The sequence below is a fragment of the Chiloscyllium plagiosum genome, unplaced genomic scaffold (assembly GCF_037043375.1).
Source record: "Chiloscyllium plagiosum isolate Xiang-an unplaced genomic scaffold, Cpla_swu_hap1 HiC_scaffold_20, whole genome shotgun sequence".
NCBI classification, from domain to species: domain Eukaryota; kingdom Metazoa; phylum Chordata; class Chondrichthyes; order Orectolobiformes; family Hemiscylliidae; genus Chiloscyllium; species Chiloscyllium plagiosum.
In genome coordinates, this window is record NW_028270158.1 from 49,783,308 (window position 1) to 49,799,034 (window position 15,727).

At 43.6% G+C, this 15,727-nt stretch overlaps 1 protein-coding gene across 4 annotated transcripts in view; it reads left to right on the forward strand.

The window, feature by feature from the left end:
• Positions 1 to 15,727, forward strand: part of LOC122560561 (heparan sulfate glucosamine 3-O-sulfotransferase 3B1-like) — a 213,643-nt gene that overhangs the window by 193,120 nt on the left and 4,796 nt on the right. Inside the window, exon 1 of one of the 4 annotated variants that reach the window (XM_087997925.1) lies at positions 13,942 to 14,047. The exons of the other annotated variants lie outside the window; for them this stretch is intronic. The gene's annotated coding sequence lies outside the window, so the exon portion shown is untranslated. Of the gene's footprint in view, positions 1 to 13,941; positions 14,048 to 15,727 lie in introns of those variants that run through there. 4 annotated transcript variants of the gene reach the window in all.

Below are 15,727 nucleotides of genomic sequence, written 5' to 3' on the forward strand. Positions count from 1 at the left end.
AGGTATTTGACTTGCATGATAGTCATATGTGGCCACAGATATGTCGACTGAACATAAAACTTTGGGAAGAATAAGATCTTTAAAAAGAAAGTAAGGGGCCCCATCCAAAGATTCCATGAGGAATATGTAAGAGTTCATTGGAAATAATTCCTACAAACCAGTACCCTTCCTCCCTTATACAATGCTTGCAATTCTCTGCAAGAGTGCCAACCTGTAAGCTATCCTTTATCTTGGTTGCCCCAGGCTAGGGAAGGGAAGCTCTTGCTTCTGATTTCTATCTGGTTGGTGCCATGAAGAAGCTTTGTTTGTGGATGCCAAGGTTTGGGCAAGATCAGATTCAATCGTGGCACTGTCGCTCTTGAATAGCATGCAAACTTTCATGGAGTAAGACCATCAGACCATAAGACATAGGAGGGGAAGTAAGGCCATTCGGCCCATCAAGTCCACTCCGCCATTCAATCATGGCTGATGGACATTTCAACTCCACTTACCCGCATTCTCCCCGTAGCCCTTAATTCCTTGTGACATCAAGAATTTATCAATTTCTGCCTTGAAGACATTTAGCGTCCCAGCCTCCACTGCACTCTGCGGCAATGAATTCCACAGGCCCACCACTCTCTGGCTGAAGAAATGTCTCCGCATTTCTGTTCTGAATTTACCCCCTCTAATTCTAAGGCTGTGTCCACGGGTCCTAGTCTCCTCGCCTAACGGAAACAATTTCCTAGCGTCCACCCTCTCCAATCCATGTATTATCTTGTAAGTTTCTATTAGATCTCCCCTTAATCTTCTAAACTCCAATGAATACAATCCCAGGATCCTCAGCCGTTCCTCATATGTTAGACCTACCATTCCAGGGATCATCCGTGTGAATCTTCGCTGGACACGCTCCAGTGCCAGTATGTCCTTCCTGAGGTGTGGGGACCAAAACTGGACACAGTACTCCAAATGGGGCCTAACCAGAGCTTTATAAAGTCTCAGTAGCACAACAGTGCTTTTATATTCCAACCCTCTTGAGATAATTGACAACATTGCATTCGCTTTCTTAATCACGGACTCAACCTGCATGTTTACCTTTAGAGAATCCTCAACTAGCACTCCCAGATCCCTCTGTACTTTGGCTTTATGAATTTTCTCACTGTTTAGAAAGTAATCTATGCTTCTATTCTTTTTTCCAAAGAGTAGGTTGGTAGCAAAGAATAAGCTTCCAGGCAGCAAATAATGTCTCATTTTGTATCTTTAGAAGGGGAGGGGAGGAAAACATTAAAAGTAAGAGGTCAGAAGAAAGCGATTACCTTTAACACTTATCCCTGTTAGCTCCCAGTTTAGATAGGAGAAGGCATAAAGCCAGTATTTTCTTTGCGTGTAAATATTAGAGCTGTCAAGAAAGTCTTTATCTGTCGAGTTTCACACCAACACTTTGAAGCTTTGGCACTCCATTGGTCAAGAAGGGGATTAAAGTGGTTGCCAATGGCAGGGAAGCTGGATTTAAGCTGCAAAAGCAGCGACTGGTAGCTAGGGAAAGCTAGCTCAGCATGTCTGTAGAACTAGTATCCTACTGGCTACAGTGCAGAAAAATCATTAGTGAACAAGCCAATATTGAGAACTCAGTTTTTGCCTGAGGTGGAATCTGTGATACAGCCACAGCCCATTAAATTTCATCCATCTCAAAAACGCAAACAAATCGTTTTCAAAGTCTTGATTCAACCACTGAAGTTGCTCTGGTTGTCTCCCTTAGTTACCATCAAGGCATTCCAGCTAAAACCCCATTTCCCAGTCAGTTGTCTCTTTTATTCCAATGGGGACAAACAGAGAAGCTTGCAGCAAATTTTAGATTAATAGTCAGAAATGGTCAAAATATTTGGAATTAACAGCATCCTTAAGGGGGGATTTATTTGGGATTTATTTGCTACATTGTGTTGTGATTTGCAAGGACTCCCTGCTATGTACAGTCCATCTGTGAGAGTTTAATTGGGCTGTGACTGGGAACAGTAATAGCTGCTATCATCTTATCTTCATTAGTACCATTTGGCAAAACATTTTGATTAATTTAAACAGAAATAATGCAATAATTTTAAAAAGACTTCATAATCTTAATCTTTACCATTTGTGTCATCACAGTCCGTATAGACAAGGAGACTACTTTTTGACGTGCTACTTTGCAACAATTAATGAGGGATTATATTGGATATCAACTTTCTCAAACCTTTACAATGGATCAGTTACCATTGCAACTGAATTAACATGTTTTAAATGATCCTGGATCTTGAACAGTCACCATGGGGCTATGCTATAGAGTTTGTTTTAATCTATTCATTTGAGGGACATTGATTTGTGGAATTTCAGAGATTTCTGACCCTTGGACAGAATCACGGTGCTCCCAGTGGTTTTAGAGGAGGGAAGTCCACTCATTACACAGGTTAGTGATGTCCTGCTCTCTTAGCAAACTCATTGGAATTAAGTTCAGGTTGGGATCGTCCCAGGTTGACCCTGCCCAGAAGTCACTTCATCTGATGAAGGAGCAGCACTCTGAAAGCTTGGCACTTCAAATAAACCTGTTGGATTATAACCTGGTGTTGTCTGTTTTCTGACTTTGTCCGCCCCAGTTCAACACCGGCACCTCCACCTCATGAACACAGGTGACGAGGGGATAGTTCTTTTGCTGTGACCTTCATAACATGCGGACACTTGAACCCAGGCTGGTGCACATGAGAACATGCAGTCCCTCTGGCACCCTCCTGTAGTGTTGAAATTGGCTGTTTTACTCCAATCCTTGTGTATTCCTCAAAGACAAAAACATGAAATGTATCTGCAATTTGGAACATTAATCCACAGAGGGTTGGGTGGCTCATTGTTGAGCAGAGGTGTGCTAACTCCTCATTACCTCAAGTGATCACAGTGCAGTCTCTTTTGGATTGTATCTTTCACCATTTTGAAGGACTGTATTTAAAGTTCCTTTTGCCTTGTTGGTCTCTCTCTCTCTCTCTCTCTCTCTCTTCCCCCCCCTCCCCACCCCCAGGCATCAGTTATATTTATATCTCTGACCATTTTGGACTGTATCAACCCTCTTTTAGATGACACACTTTGGAATTAACATTCTTTATAAATTCCACAGTACATCAAGGGTCTGACCTCTGGTCATGACAGAGGTGGTGAATTCCTGTAATGCAGCATGAAGCACATTTTATAACATTGTGTGTCTAACCCTACAGTCTTAACCTTGTGGAGTGGACCAACACTTGGAGAGACAGAGATTCTGCACCATGGGTAGTTATTACCACTGAGTTACTGCTGATTTCTTTGGTTTGCATTTAGTGGTGTAATGGGGTTTGTTTTTGATCTTCTGAAATATTCCAGGCTAGTTTTATCCAAAACAGCACATTGTAACTTTGCTGGACAATGTGTTTTTGTTTGTTAATGTAGCACAGAGGAGAGTCAGGGTTTGCAACACTGGAAACCATTCTCTTCCAGTAAGCTTATAGCTTCTTTTTATTCATTCATGGGATGAGGGTGTCGCTGGCTAAGCCAGCATTTATTGCTCAAAGGGCAGTTAAGCATCAACCACATTGCTGTGGGTCTGGAGTCACATGCCGGCCAGCCCAGGTAAGGATGGTAGCTTTCCCTTCCCTGAAGGACTTTAATGAACCAGATGGGGTTTTCCCAAACAATCGACAATGAGCATAAATGGCTGATTTTCCTTTGCCTCACATCTGGTCAGTGGGGGAGATTGAACTGGAGCAGAAACATACCCCACTGTGCACATTCTTTGGATGCACCTCACCCCCTCCCTTCCCTCCCACACCAACAATAGGGCCCTCCTCCTTCTCACCTACCATTCTTTTGTATATTTAAGACTGAGACAGAGAGATTTTTGATCAGTCAGGGAACCGAGGGTTATGGAGAAAAGGCAGGAGAGCAGACATGAGGAATGTCACATCAGCCATGATTCTATCAAATGGCGGAGCAGGTTTGAGGGAGTCAATCAGCCGCCTCCTGTTCCTATTTCTTATAAACTCATGACAGATCGGGCTACACTTGCTCTGCATTCAACATACGGACATCGCCAATTTTGGCCTCAAAGTGACTTTGAGCTAAGACTTGGATATTCAGCCTGTTTCATCTTCAAACTTTTTAGTTTCTTAGTGTGTCTGAGGTCTTGCTGCTATGTGCACTGCTATGTTTGTAAATTGCTGAGGAGCCTTTGAAACTACATCACAAACAGACAATGTACCATTTAGCTATTTTACAAGGCCCTTGGGTTCCATCAAAATGCCTGCTATGTTCATTTATTTTGGCTGCCTTTGGCACTTTCAACCTTTCTTTTGGTTTAAACTGCAGGGCAAGCCACACAATTTGTTATTACCAGATTATATAGGTGCCTGCTGCCAAGATAAGTAAAAAGGGAGTGAATTGAAACAGAGGGGTTGGGGTCAAAGTTGCCTAATTAATAGTCACCAACTAGGACCTTTTATCATTAGGATTGTTGTGGATTATTTTGTTGGTGGGAATGTTTTCCCTAGCCCCAGTGGGATGCCTTCATGTTTCAGTGTGCTGCAGTCCAGCACAGGGCATGGACAGAGATGAGTCATTTCAGGCAACAGGGTCGAAGAATACTTCCCATGCAGGGCCGGTCTTGAGGAACCGCACACGTTGGCATTAACCCAAAACAGAGTGATTCTGGCAGCCACACAGATTGCTCAGCTCTAATTCTCGCACAGCAACCATTGTCGACATACAATTGTGAAGCACAATCAGTCCATCTTACTGTATGTGCTCCATGTGACTCTTTTTAGACCCAGCTTCATTTAATTCTATCAGTCTACCTTCCTGTTCTTTCTTATCTCTCTTCTGGCATTCCCTTAAGTGCATCTGAGCTACATGTGGTAGTGTTTCCATCGTCTCCAGCAGCCACTAATTGCATTTATTTGGTTGCTATTATCATGGATGATAGATTAAAATCAGAATTGAAGTGTGTAATGCGTGGTATTCGTGAACTGCAGCCTTCCTCTGTGGAGTGAAGGCCTGTAATTCCTTTGCAGAAAGCATTTGGCAACCACTACCTTTGGCCACTCATTTCATGGGATGTGGCTGTCACTGGATAGATCAATGTCAACTGTCCATCCTGCAATTGCTATTAAGTGGGTGGGGGGTGAGCAGTTTTTGGTGAACTGCTGTGTCTGTTGGTACACCCACAGTGTAGTTAGAATGAGAATTCAGGTATTTTGACCCAGCAGGAGTGAAAGAGTGGCAACGTACTTCCAACTCGAATGGTGAGTAATTTGGAGGCGAGTGTGGAGGCTGTGGTGTTCTGCTGCCCTCGTCCTTCTAGATGGTAGAGGCTAGGGGTTTGGAAGAAGCATCCTTGGTGAATTACCGCAATGTGCCATATAGATGGTACTCTCTCCTGCCACCGTGTTGGTAGTGAAGGAAGTGGTGAATATGATGCCTGGATGGTGCCCAGCTTTTTGAGTGTTGTGAGAGTTGCACTTATCCAGGCAATTGGAGAGTGTTCAATCACTCTCCTGATTTGTGCCTTGTAGCTGGTGGACTAGGGTTTGTGGAGCCAGGAGGTGAGGGACTGCCTACTAGGTGGTTAGCCTCTGACCTGCTCTCGTAGCCTTTGTATTCATATGGCAAGTCTAAGTCAATTTCTTGCTAATAGTAACACCCAGCATGTTGACAGTCAATGATTCAATGATTGTAATGCCATCATCGATTGTCATGGATAGTTGAATTCTGTCTCGTTGGAGATGGTCAATGACTGGCACTTGTGTGGCACAACTGCTAATTGCAGTTCATCAGCATAAGCTTGGATGTTGTCCAAGCCTTGCTGCATTTGTATATGGACTGCTTCAGGATATGAGGAACTGCCTTTAAATAAAAGAAGAAGAATTTGAATGCTCTTTCTGGCAACTGAGTCAAATGTCATTGAGTAGACACTAAGGTGTGGTTCCATCTATCCACTTGACCAAAAATTCATAAACCAGGAAATTAGCACAGAAAGCAATAGCTTGAATAAGTATTTTGTGTGCATTGGTTAGAGTTCACTCAAGCAATTAGTCTGTAAGATTAAAAAAAAAACTTAGAACTGGGAACTGTGCACGTAATATGCTCTGCCTGGCTGGTGGCAGATCAGCACAGGATTATAGGGATCACTGGTTCAAGCTTTTGGCAATTTCTAAAGTAGTTTGAAGATCCAGTTAGAAATAGATAGTCCAAGTTGTATGTGGGAGCAGGAGGGTGCAAACACCCCTTACCCAGTACCACATACTGGTAAAGATGGCAAATGCCAGAAGGAACCAGGACTGGTCATCTGGGAAAGTATCACCCAGCTGTGGTCACGACACCACAGCGAGGTTATATAGAAATTAGGAGCAGGCCCTTCAAGTCTACTCTGCTTTTCAATATGATCATGGCTGATCCACTATCTCCATGCCATACTCCCACTTCCTCCCCCTACCACTTGCTGAGGAGATGACTGAGGCAATGTGGCAAAGGGACAGCTAGGCAGTCAACTCATTCAAGGAATTTGAATCAAAAGGAGAGGTTTAAGAGTGTCGGATTGTCTCGGTGATCAGGGTAGACTGAAGGGATATCATTCAAGATGCTCCACCGATTACATACATTCAACGCAAATATGTTTCATGGAGTTTGTGTGAATTCTATGAGGCTTAAGACCATAAGAAATAAGAACAGGAGTAGGCCGTTCAGCCCCTTGAGCCTGATGCACCATTCGATAGGGTCATGTCTGATCTGACATTCCTCGCATCAACCCCCAACCCTTGACTCCCCTCCTAATCACAAATCTCAGCCTTGTAGTGGTTACTGGCTGAAGATACACTGTAGCTGTGGAGTGGCTACACAAAACGCATTGTTCTTAGGTCAAAGGGTGACTTACTGTATGAGAGCAGTAAGTATAACAAAGAGATCAAACTTAGCAGAGCGAAGGTGTACAGACACTTTCCACAGTGAATATTTGGAATGGCCAGTGCTGGGAAGAAAATAATGTGGGAAAAAGTAACTAGATTGGAATAAAAAGGGGGTAAGCTTCTGAAGGCTGTTGGATTTGGGGATCATAGAATCTTAGAGATATGCAGTACAGAAACAGATCCTTTGGTCCAACTTATCCATACCAACCAGATATCCTCACCTAATTCAGTCCCATTTGCCAGCACTTGGCCTATATCCCTCTAAACCCTTCCTATTCATATACCCATCCAGATGCATGCTAAATGTTGTAATGATACCAGCTTCCACCTCTTTTTCTGGTAGCTCATTCCATACACACACCACCCTCTGCATGAAAACTTTGCACCTGTCATCTCTTTTAAATCTTTCCCCTTTCACCCTGAACCTATACCCTCTAGTTCTGAACTCCCCCACCCGAGGGAAAAGACCTTGTCTATTTACCCTATCCATGCCCCTCTTGATTTTATAAATCTCACTCAACCTCCGACGCTCCAGGGAAATTAGCCCCAGCCTATTCTACTTCTCCCTGTGGCTCAAACCCTCCAATCCTGGCAACACCTTTGTAAATCTTTTCTGAACCCTTTCAACTTTCATGGCATCCTTCCCTGGGTTGAAGGTCGAGCTCTGAAATGTGAGGTAATTCAGAGGTTCTTAAATCCGAGCTCATTGTGAGAATTCAAGTAGTATACCAGCTTATCATAAAAGAGACACAGGAAGGTTGTTTTCCAGTTGCAGAACAAAAAATGAGGCTGCATATTGCAAAAGGCAAGTTTTTTTTAAATGACTTCACTGATTTTCCAATTCATGCTCAATAAGTAGATAAAATACTATTCCGAACTATTTCTGAATGTGATGTATTGGAACCAGAGTACATGAAATAGAATATAAAAAGCCTCCAGGAGATGGAGTTATCTATTAACCTTTATTTTTTACGGGCCAGCATGATGACATTAAGCAGGATTTATAGAGACAGCCCAAATGAAATCTTCCCGGCTGAAAATTTTCAGAGTTCACGCTCTCCCTGTATTTGCTGCTGTCACCAAAGTAACTGATTGCAACAATTCTCTGACTGACCAACAATCAGAAGTACAAAGCAAAGGTTTGTGAAGCGTTGGGCCACAGAGGCATGGTGATGTGGGAGGAGAACAGTCTGAGTGAGAGGATAGAAGGAACTGAGTTGACATATTGCAAGAGAGAAATGCACTACAAGTGAATGTGTCCACTTAATGATTTTCTGACTGAAAAATGTAATGTGTAGCCCACAGAATCATGTATTACTCAATAACGGTGATGACTTTCCTTGCTGTTTCTGTACATTCTCACTGGAAATTAATTGGGATCTATAAATATTTGAGACAAGGTTATTTTTCAATGGAAATTGAGTACGGGACAGTCCTGTTACTATCACCTTGCAAGCGATGGTAAGAATGAATGTCTACTGGCAAGGGTTTAACTCCAGTGTCACGTTCTTCAGAACGGTATTTGCATTAAACCACTTTGCAATGAAATAAAGCAGTCACTTTTCTTGACAAGCGCGAGTGTAATTTTGAGGATATTTTGTGCCTGCTTAGGGGAAGGTATGATTCCTTGCAGACTGACTAGGCTGACAGGATGCTTGCAGCGTACTTGAGCTAAAGGGCTGAGATAGATGATATTAAAGTGAATTGGATCTGTTCAGACAGAAGAATGAGACTGGAGAAAAATTGAAAAATAATCAGGAAATAACAATAAAAGAAATTGGATGGGGGCTGAAATCCAGTTACAGAATTTGCTTTATTCTATAGATGGATTAGTCAGTGCAGGTCGGTTCAGTTCCCTAATGGAATGATTTGAAAAGGTTTCAATTCTTTCTTCTGCTAAAGGTCAGGAAATAGTTCACTGGATTCTTGCACACATCCCACACCTCAGCCAAGTGGATGTGTATTCTCAGTGTATCTAGGCATTGAATAGTAACCAGTAAACTGTGTTAGATCTGTCAGTTATGCTGGATCCTGTCTCCAAACCATATCCACACACTTTGTCCAGCAAAGTTAAAAATCATGCAACCATAGGTGATAGTCCAACAGGTTTATTTAGAAGTAGTAGCTTTCAGAGCACTGCTCCTTCGTCAGGTACCAAAAGTGAATGCTTCCAAGTAAACCTGTTGGACTATAACCCGGTGTTGTGTGATTTTTAACTTAGTCCACCCCAGCTCAACACCGCTCCTCCACATCATTGTCCAGCAGGAAAGAGAAGCCTGGCTGATTATCACCTCACAGCCTGAGGAAAGAGACCAATTATCCTGCTCCCCCTGTTTTCCCTCGTGAGGCCAACTAGGTGGGAGTATAACCCAAGGCATTACTGGCCTCTGGTTCACAAAGGCATCAAGTGTGCATTCAAACATATGGCTGTCTTTAACTTTTTAAAATACAGCAAGATCTGCAAATGTCTAGCAGAATGGCAAAAGGCAAGACTCGATGCTTCAACTCAGTCAAGTATGATGAGCATTTTCTCTCTCAAAGTTGGCTGTCAATGCCTTTTTCTTTCTGTTGATTTGATTTGATTTATTGTTGTCATATGTACCTGAGTTAAGTGAAAAGTTTTGCTTTGTGAGCAACACAGGCAGGTCCTAACACACAAAGAGACACAGATCATAAGGTGCTTAGACAGAGCGAGGCACACAAGGCTAAGGCTGCACAGGAGGTGCACAAAAACAAGGTCAATATTCGATTTGAAATTACAGAGGTCCATTCAACAGTCTAATAACTGCAAGGAAGAAATTGTTGGTTTAAGCTTTTATAACATCTGCTTGCAGAAGAAGTTGGAAGAGAGTATTACCAGAGTAGGAGAGGTCTTTGATGATGTTGGCAGGCTTTCCGTGGCAGCGTGAAGTGTAGATGGAGTCCATGGTTGGGAGGTTGGCTTTCATGATGGTCTGGGCTGTGTTCACAACTCTCTGTAGTTTCTTACAGGGCTGGGTAGAGCATTTGGCATACCATGCTGTGATGCACCCAAATAGAGTGCTTTCTATGGTGTGTCTGCAAACGTTAGTGAGTGTCCTTATGGATATGCTGAACTTCCTAAGGCTCCTGAGCAAGAAGAGGCGTTGTTGTGTCGTCTTAACCGTCGCATCAATGTGGGAGGTCCAGGACAGATTGTTGGTGATCGTCATTCCGAGGAAATTGACGCTCTTGACCCTCACCTTTGGGTTGTGTCAGCAGTGGGGACTAGTATCCAAATTCTGTCGACATTTCTGAGTAGCGCTGGCTAAACCAAATGTGATCTACTGAGATGATTGTCCTGATAATAAGTAACTTGTAAAGAAAATTAATCTGAAGCTGGATCTTGGATGTTTCAGCTAATAGGGCCATGACTGTTTCCTTTGGCAGCTTGTCCCAATGTGGGATTGACCTTGGGAAGATTGTCCTTGTTGATACATCATCATGGTCTTCAGTAAGTTGTGTGAATGGCTCCCCTGTGGTGTGTTATTGCCAGCAGACACTAGATGCTTGTTTCCCTCAAGTACCACCAGTCCATTCCACGTTTAGTAGAACACGTTGGAAATTGAGCAGGAAATCTTGTTTCAATTTTAAAGTTGGACCATGGAACATTGGGGGAAATACTGGAATCTTCCCCCAGCTTACTCTGGTATGTGGATAATATGGCCTGACTTTCTGAGGATTGGTCATCACTTTACTTGCCACCCCATTCCTTTATTCTTACATTAGAATTACCTTTATTGTCACATGTACGCAAATGAATATAGTGAAAAGTTTATAAGTTGCCACTTACAGTGCCATCGTGGTTATAAAGGTATCTGGGTACACTTTCTTCAGTTATAAGATTAGTTAGTGTAACAATGTCACCAACGCAGGCACCATCTTAGGTACAAAGGTACCTAGGTACAATCCTTAGTTATAGAATAAAGAAATGGAAAAAAAAGTTACACTACAGCTACAACCATGGTTCAGAAAATCAAGAAGCAAAGTTAAAACAGACAACACCACAGTCTCTACCTATCTCTCCTAAGTCTCTCTGCAACAGATCAGCACAGGGGAGCCTTCACATGTCTCTACCAAACTCCTACTCCAGGCCAGTGCCCCGCTCCTGCTCTGGCCCACTGGCCACTGGTGTCCCCGCTCCACATTTCTGGTGGGGGATTCTGATCACGGCTCCCTTAGGAATGCAATGTCTCCTGAAGTACACTTTTCACAGCTCCCGACTGACTCCCGTCCACATTATGAAAAGAACAACGTGACCGTTGGAAAATCTGAGCATCTGTTGTAAACACCAGTCCACATTATTCTGCACACCCGCTGAGGAAGTGGTTTAATGTAGATGTTTAGTAAAGAGCTGGTTTAGTTTACAAACCAAGGTCAGTATCATCCACTTCATTGCTTCAAATTAAAAAAAAGATAAAAACAATTGCTTTTGGAATTTGCAATTCTAAGACCCCCAGAAGTATGTGTGATTCCCGATTGAATGGGATGCCATTGAGATTCCTGATTTCACTTGGAGGGAGTGACTGGAGTCAGGGGAATGGAAATGATTAGGTGTCTTGAAACGTTGTGCCAGATAGGAAGTGCGTTAAATTCTATCTCTGTCCCAGGAAATGTCAGCAATCACTGTGTGCAAGGAATGACATTTTGAAGTAGGGATTTAAATTCCTTTTTTGCATTGGAATACCAATACAGATTTCCCACAGTACGAGTACTCCGCTTCTCCAAGCCACTGAATTCCTAACTGCACTCAAACCCACAAGGGCAGGTCCTCCTGAAAGGGAGGGAAGATTGGAAGGGTGAGGCTCTGTGAGACTGTTGTTTAGTGGTTTGAAGATTTCAGGGTGTCTATGCACCAGCTCATTAAAAATTATACTGGGGCTCAGCAAACAAGGAATTACTAAGTTCTTTTTTTTTGGAGGTTTCTTGCCATGAGTGGGAATGGATATGTTGGCTAATGCCTTTGTTCTATTCAGCCGTATTAGGCAAATATAAACTGGCTACATCGCATGGATAGATAGGATGTTAAAGCAAGACAACGTGAGACTGCAGTATTTTAAATAAAATCCTCCTTCACTAAGAGTTAAACAGCATTTATCCCCAATTTCTGTGAATGATCAGCTCACTTACCAGTAAACACAGCCCCAATCCCTCAATCCCCAGCAGTCATAAACCTTCCTCTTCAGTGTCACTTATCATTGTGGTGTCCATGGTGGGGTGACTCAGTGGTTAGCACTGCTGCCTCACAGCTCCAGGGACCTGGGCTCGATACCAGCCTCAGGCAAATGTCTGTGTGGAGTTTGCACATTCTCTCTGTGTCTGCGTGGGTTTCCTCCCACAGTCTGAAGATGTGCAGGTTAGTTGGATGGGCCAGACTAAATTGCCCATAGTGTCCAGGGATGTGCAGGCTAGGTGGGTTAGCCGTGGGAAATGCAGGGATGAGGCAGCAGGGTGGGTCTGAGAGGGATGCTGTCTGGAGAGCCAGTGTGGACTCAATGGGCTGAATGGCCTGCTTCAACACTGTAGGGATTCTATGACAGAGGCATACAGCATGGAAACACACTCTTTGGTCTAACCTGTCCATGCTGACCATGTCTCCCAAACTAGTTCCAGTTGCTTCATATGCCTCTAAACCTTTCCTATTCCTGTGCCTATCCAAATGCCATTTAAATTTTGTAACTGTACCTGTATCCACAGCTTCTTCTGGCACACAACTGTCATAAAAGTCAACGTGCATGCTGTAAACCTAACAAACCATCCCTTTGCTTCTATCTCCTAGATACCTTTCCCTGTTCCACTGCACTAACTCGGTGATATCTCAGTCACTGTGAAACAGTGATGTTCCGTGGAGTGTGATGAAGATTTTGCCCTGGAACAGCTCTGTTCTGAAATCGCCCGGTTTCAGACTGCACCGTCTCAGCTTGGGCTGGACTGAGTGACAGGCGGCAGCAAGCGCAGTGGCAGGAGAAGGGCTTTGTACCTTGGGGGAAGCACTGTGGCAGCACCCTTTACAGTCCGAGTGCTGAAGTAGATATTGGTATCCAGCACCAAGCTCATTGTCCAGTGTATTGCCATGAGTGGATCCTACCCTTCCTCAAATTTGTGATGTGTGCATAGTGTCAATGCTGTTAACACACACAAGTTGATGGGGATGTGAGTTGGAGAGGTAGACGCAAAAATATTTCCAAGTGATTCATGGGCTGAGTGAGCAGGCATGAACGTGGTGGGTAGAATATAACGTGCAAACTTATTCACAATAGCAGCAAAAACAGGGACACAGAGCATTTCTGAAATGGTGAGGGATCGGGATGTGCTGCTGACCGAAGGGACCTGAGTGGTCTTGCTTATGAGTCAGTGGAAACTAACGTTCAGATGCAGCCATCAGTTAGGAAGGAACATCATCTGCTGACCTTTATTGCAAGAAGATTTGAGTGCAGGCGTAAAAATGTTTGACTGAAGTTGCATAGAGTAGAAACGTGTGGCAGTGGAAAAGCACTGCAGGTCAGGCAGTGTCCGAGGAGCAGGGGAACCGATGTTTCAGGCATAAGCCCTTCATCAGGAATGTACAGCATAGAGCTGCATTGAAGCTACACCTGGAGCACTCTGTGCAGTTTTGACCTCCTTGCCTCAGACCCTGTCACAGAGGCAGTGCAATGAAGATTCACCAGACTGATTTCTAGAGTGGTGGGCTTCTTCTATGAGGTCCGATTGAAGAGAATGGGCGTGCCCTTCGAGTTTAGAAGAACGAGAGAAAGCAGACTGGCCGTGATCTTAGTGAACGGCTGAGACAGGCTCAAGGGGCTAAGTAGTGTACTCCTGTTTGTATCTATTGTCATGGAAACATAGTTTTTACAAGTGACATAACTTTTTTTAAAATTTGATTTATTATTGCCACATATACCTGGGTACAGTGAAAAGTTTTGTTTTGTGTGCAGTACAGGCAGATCATACCATCCAAAGAGCATCAGGTGATAGAACAGAGTGAGGAATACAATGTTTCGGCTGCAGAGAAGGTGCACCAAGAGCGAGATCAACATTAGGTTTGAAATTTGAGAAGCCCATTCAGCAGTCTAATAACAGCAAGCAAGAAGCTGTTCTGGTTGGTATGTGTGTTTTAGCTTTTGTATCTTCTGCCTAATAGTAAAGGTTGGAAGAGATTATAACTGGGGTGGGAAATGGTCTTTGATATTGGCTGCCTTTCTGTGGCAGCAGAATGTGGAATCAATGGATGGGAGGTTGGTTTGCGTCATGGACTGGACTGTGTTCACAACTCTCTGTCGTTTCTTATGTGCTGGGCATGGCAGTTGCCATACCAAGCCATGATGCATTTGGATAGAATGCTTTCGATGGTACACCACTAAAGGTTGGCGGGGTCCTTATGGACCTGCCCAATTTCCTTAAGCTTTCTGACAAAGAGGTGTTGTGCCTACGCAAAGGCTGGTATCCCATCACCAAAACATCCTTTACTTACATGTGCATATACATGGCACTGATCCAGTTAGCTCATAACCAGTTCCTAGAGGGAGCAGAATCCCTGACACTGCTATTTATATCTGTCACCCTAGTCAAAAGAGGGAGCCTTGGCTAACAACCTTAATCAGGGAACTCCTATTCTGAGATCCACCTGGCTGACCGCATTCCAAACACTCCAACAAGTAGCAACAAAGTCAATACAGGACAGATGTAAGGAGGTTTCCACTGGCTTGTGGGCTGGGTTGGGGACATTTAGGACAGAGAGGAAGTGGAATTTCTTCAGAGGATGGTGAACTTTTGCGGTGAAGAATTCCAAAGAGCTGTGGAATCTCTGTCAATGAAAGCGTTTGAGACCGAGAACATTGGTTCCTGGATATTAAAGTCACAAAGGGAAATGGAGATGGTGCAGGAAATTGGCATTGTGGTGGAAGCTCAGCCATGATGGAGTAGGATGGATGAGCAGACTGGAGGGGCTGAATGGTCTAGCCTAGCTCCTATTCTTCCATATTCAGGTACTAGCTACACGTGGCAAGTATTAATGAGGTGGCAGCGTGAAATCTGGGTACTCTCTGCATCAGAAGACAAGTAATAATTGTGATTATAACCTCTTTTCTCATGCTCAAACCTTATCCAAGTTTTTTTCCCTATAAACATCATGCTGTTAATGTTAATAAAACTTCCACTAGAGATTAGATATCAAACAACGCAGACACGCAGGCAGCTTCGAGCGTTATAGAAATGCTTTCACTCTACACCTATGTTTATCCAATGACCATTTAAATGCCCTTAAAGTTGGCGAGTCTACTACTGTTGCAGGCAGGGCGTTCCATGCCCCTCCTACTCACTGAAGAAGAACCTACCTCTAACATCTGTCCTATTTCTATCACCCCTCAATTTAAAGCTATGTCCCCTCATGCTAGCCATCACCATCCAAGAAAAAAGGCTCTCACTGTCCACCCTATCTGATCCACCGATCGTCTTGTATGTCTCTACTAAATCACCTCTTAACCTTCTTCTTCTCTGACGAAAACAGCCTCAAGTCCCTCAGCCTTTCCTCATAAGTCCTTCCCTCCATACCAGGCAACATCCCAGTAAATCTCCTCTGCACATTTTCCAAAGCTTCCACATCCTTCCTTTAATGCGGCGACCAGAACTATACGCAATACTCCTAGTGCGGCCGCACCAGAGTTTTACAGCTGCAATATGACCTCATGGCTCCAAAACTCAATCCCTCTACCAATAAAAGCTAACACACAGTGTTAAATTGCCCATAGTATCTAGGGATGTGCAGACGAGGTTGGTTAGCCATG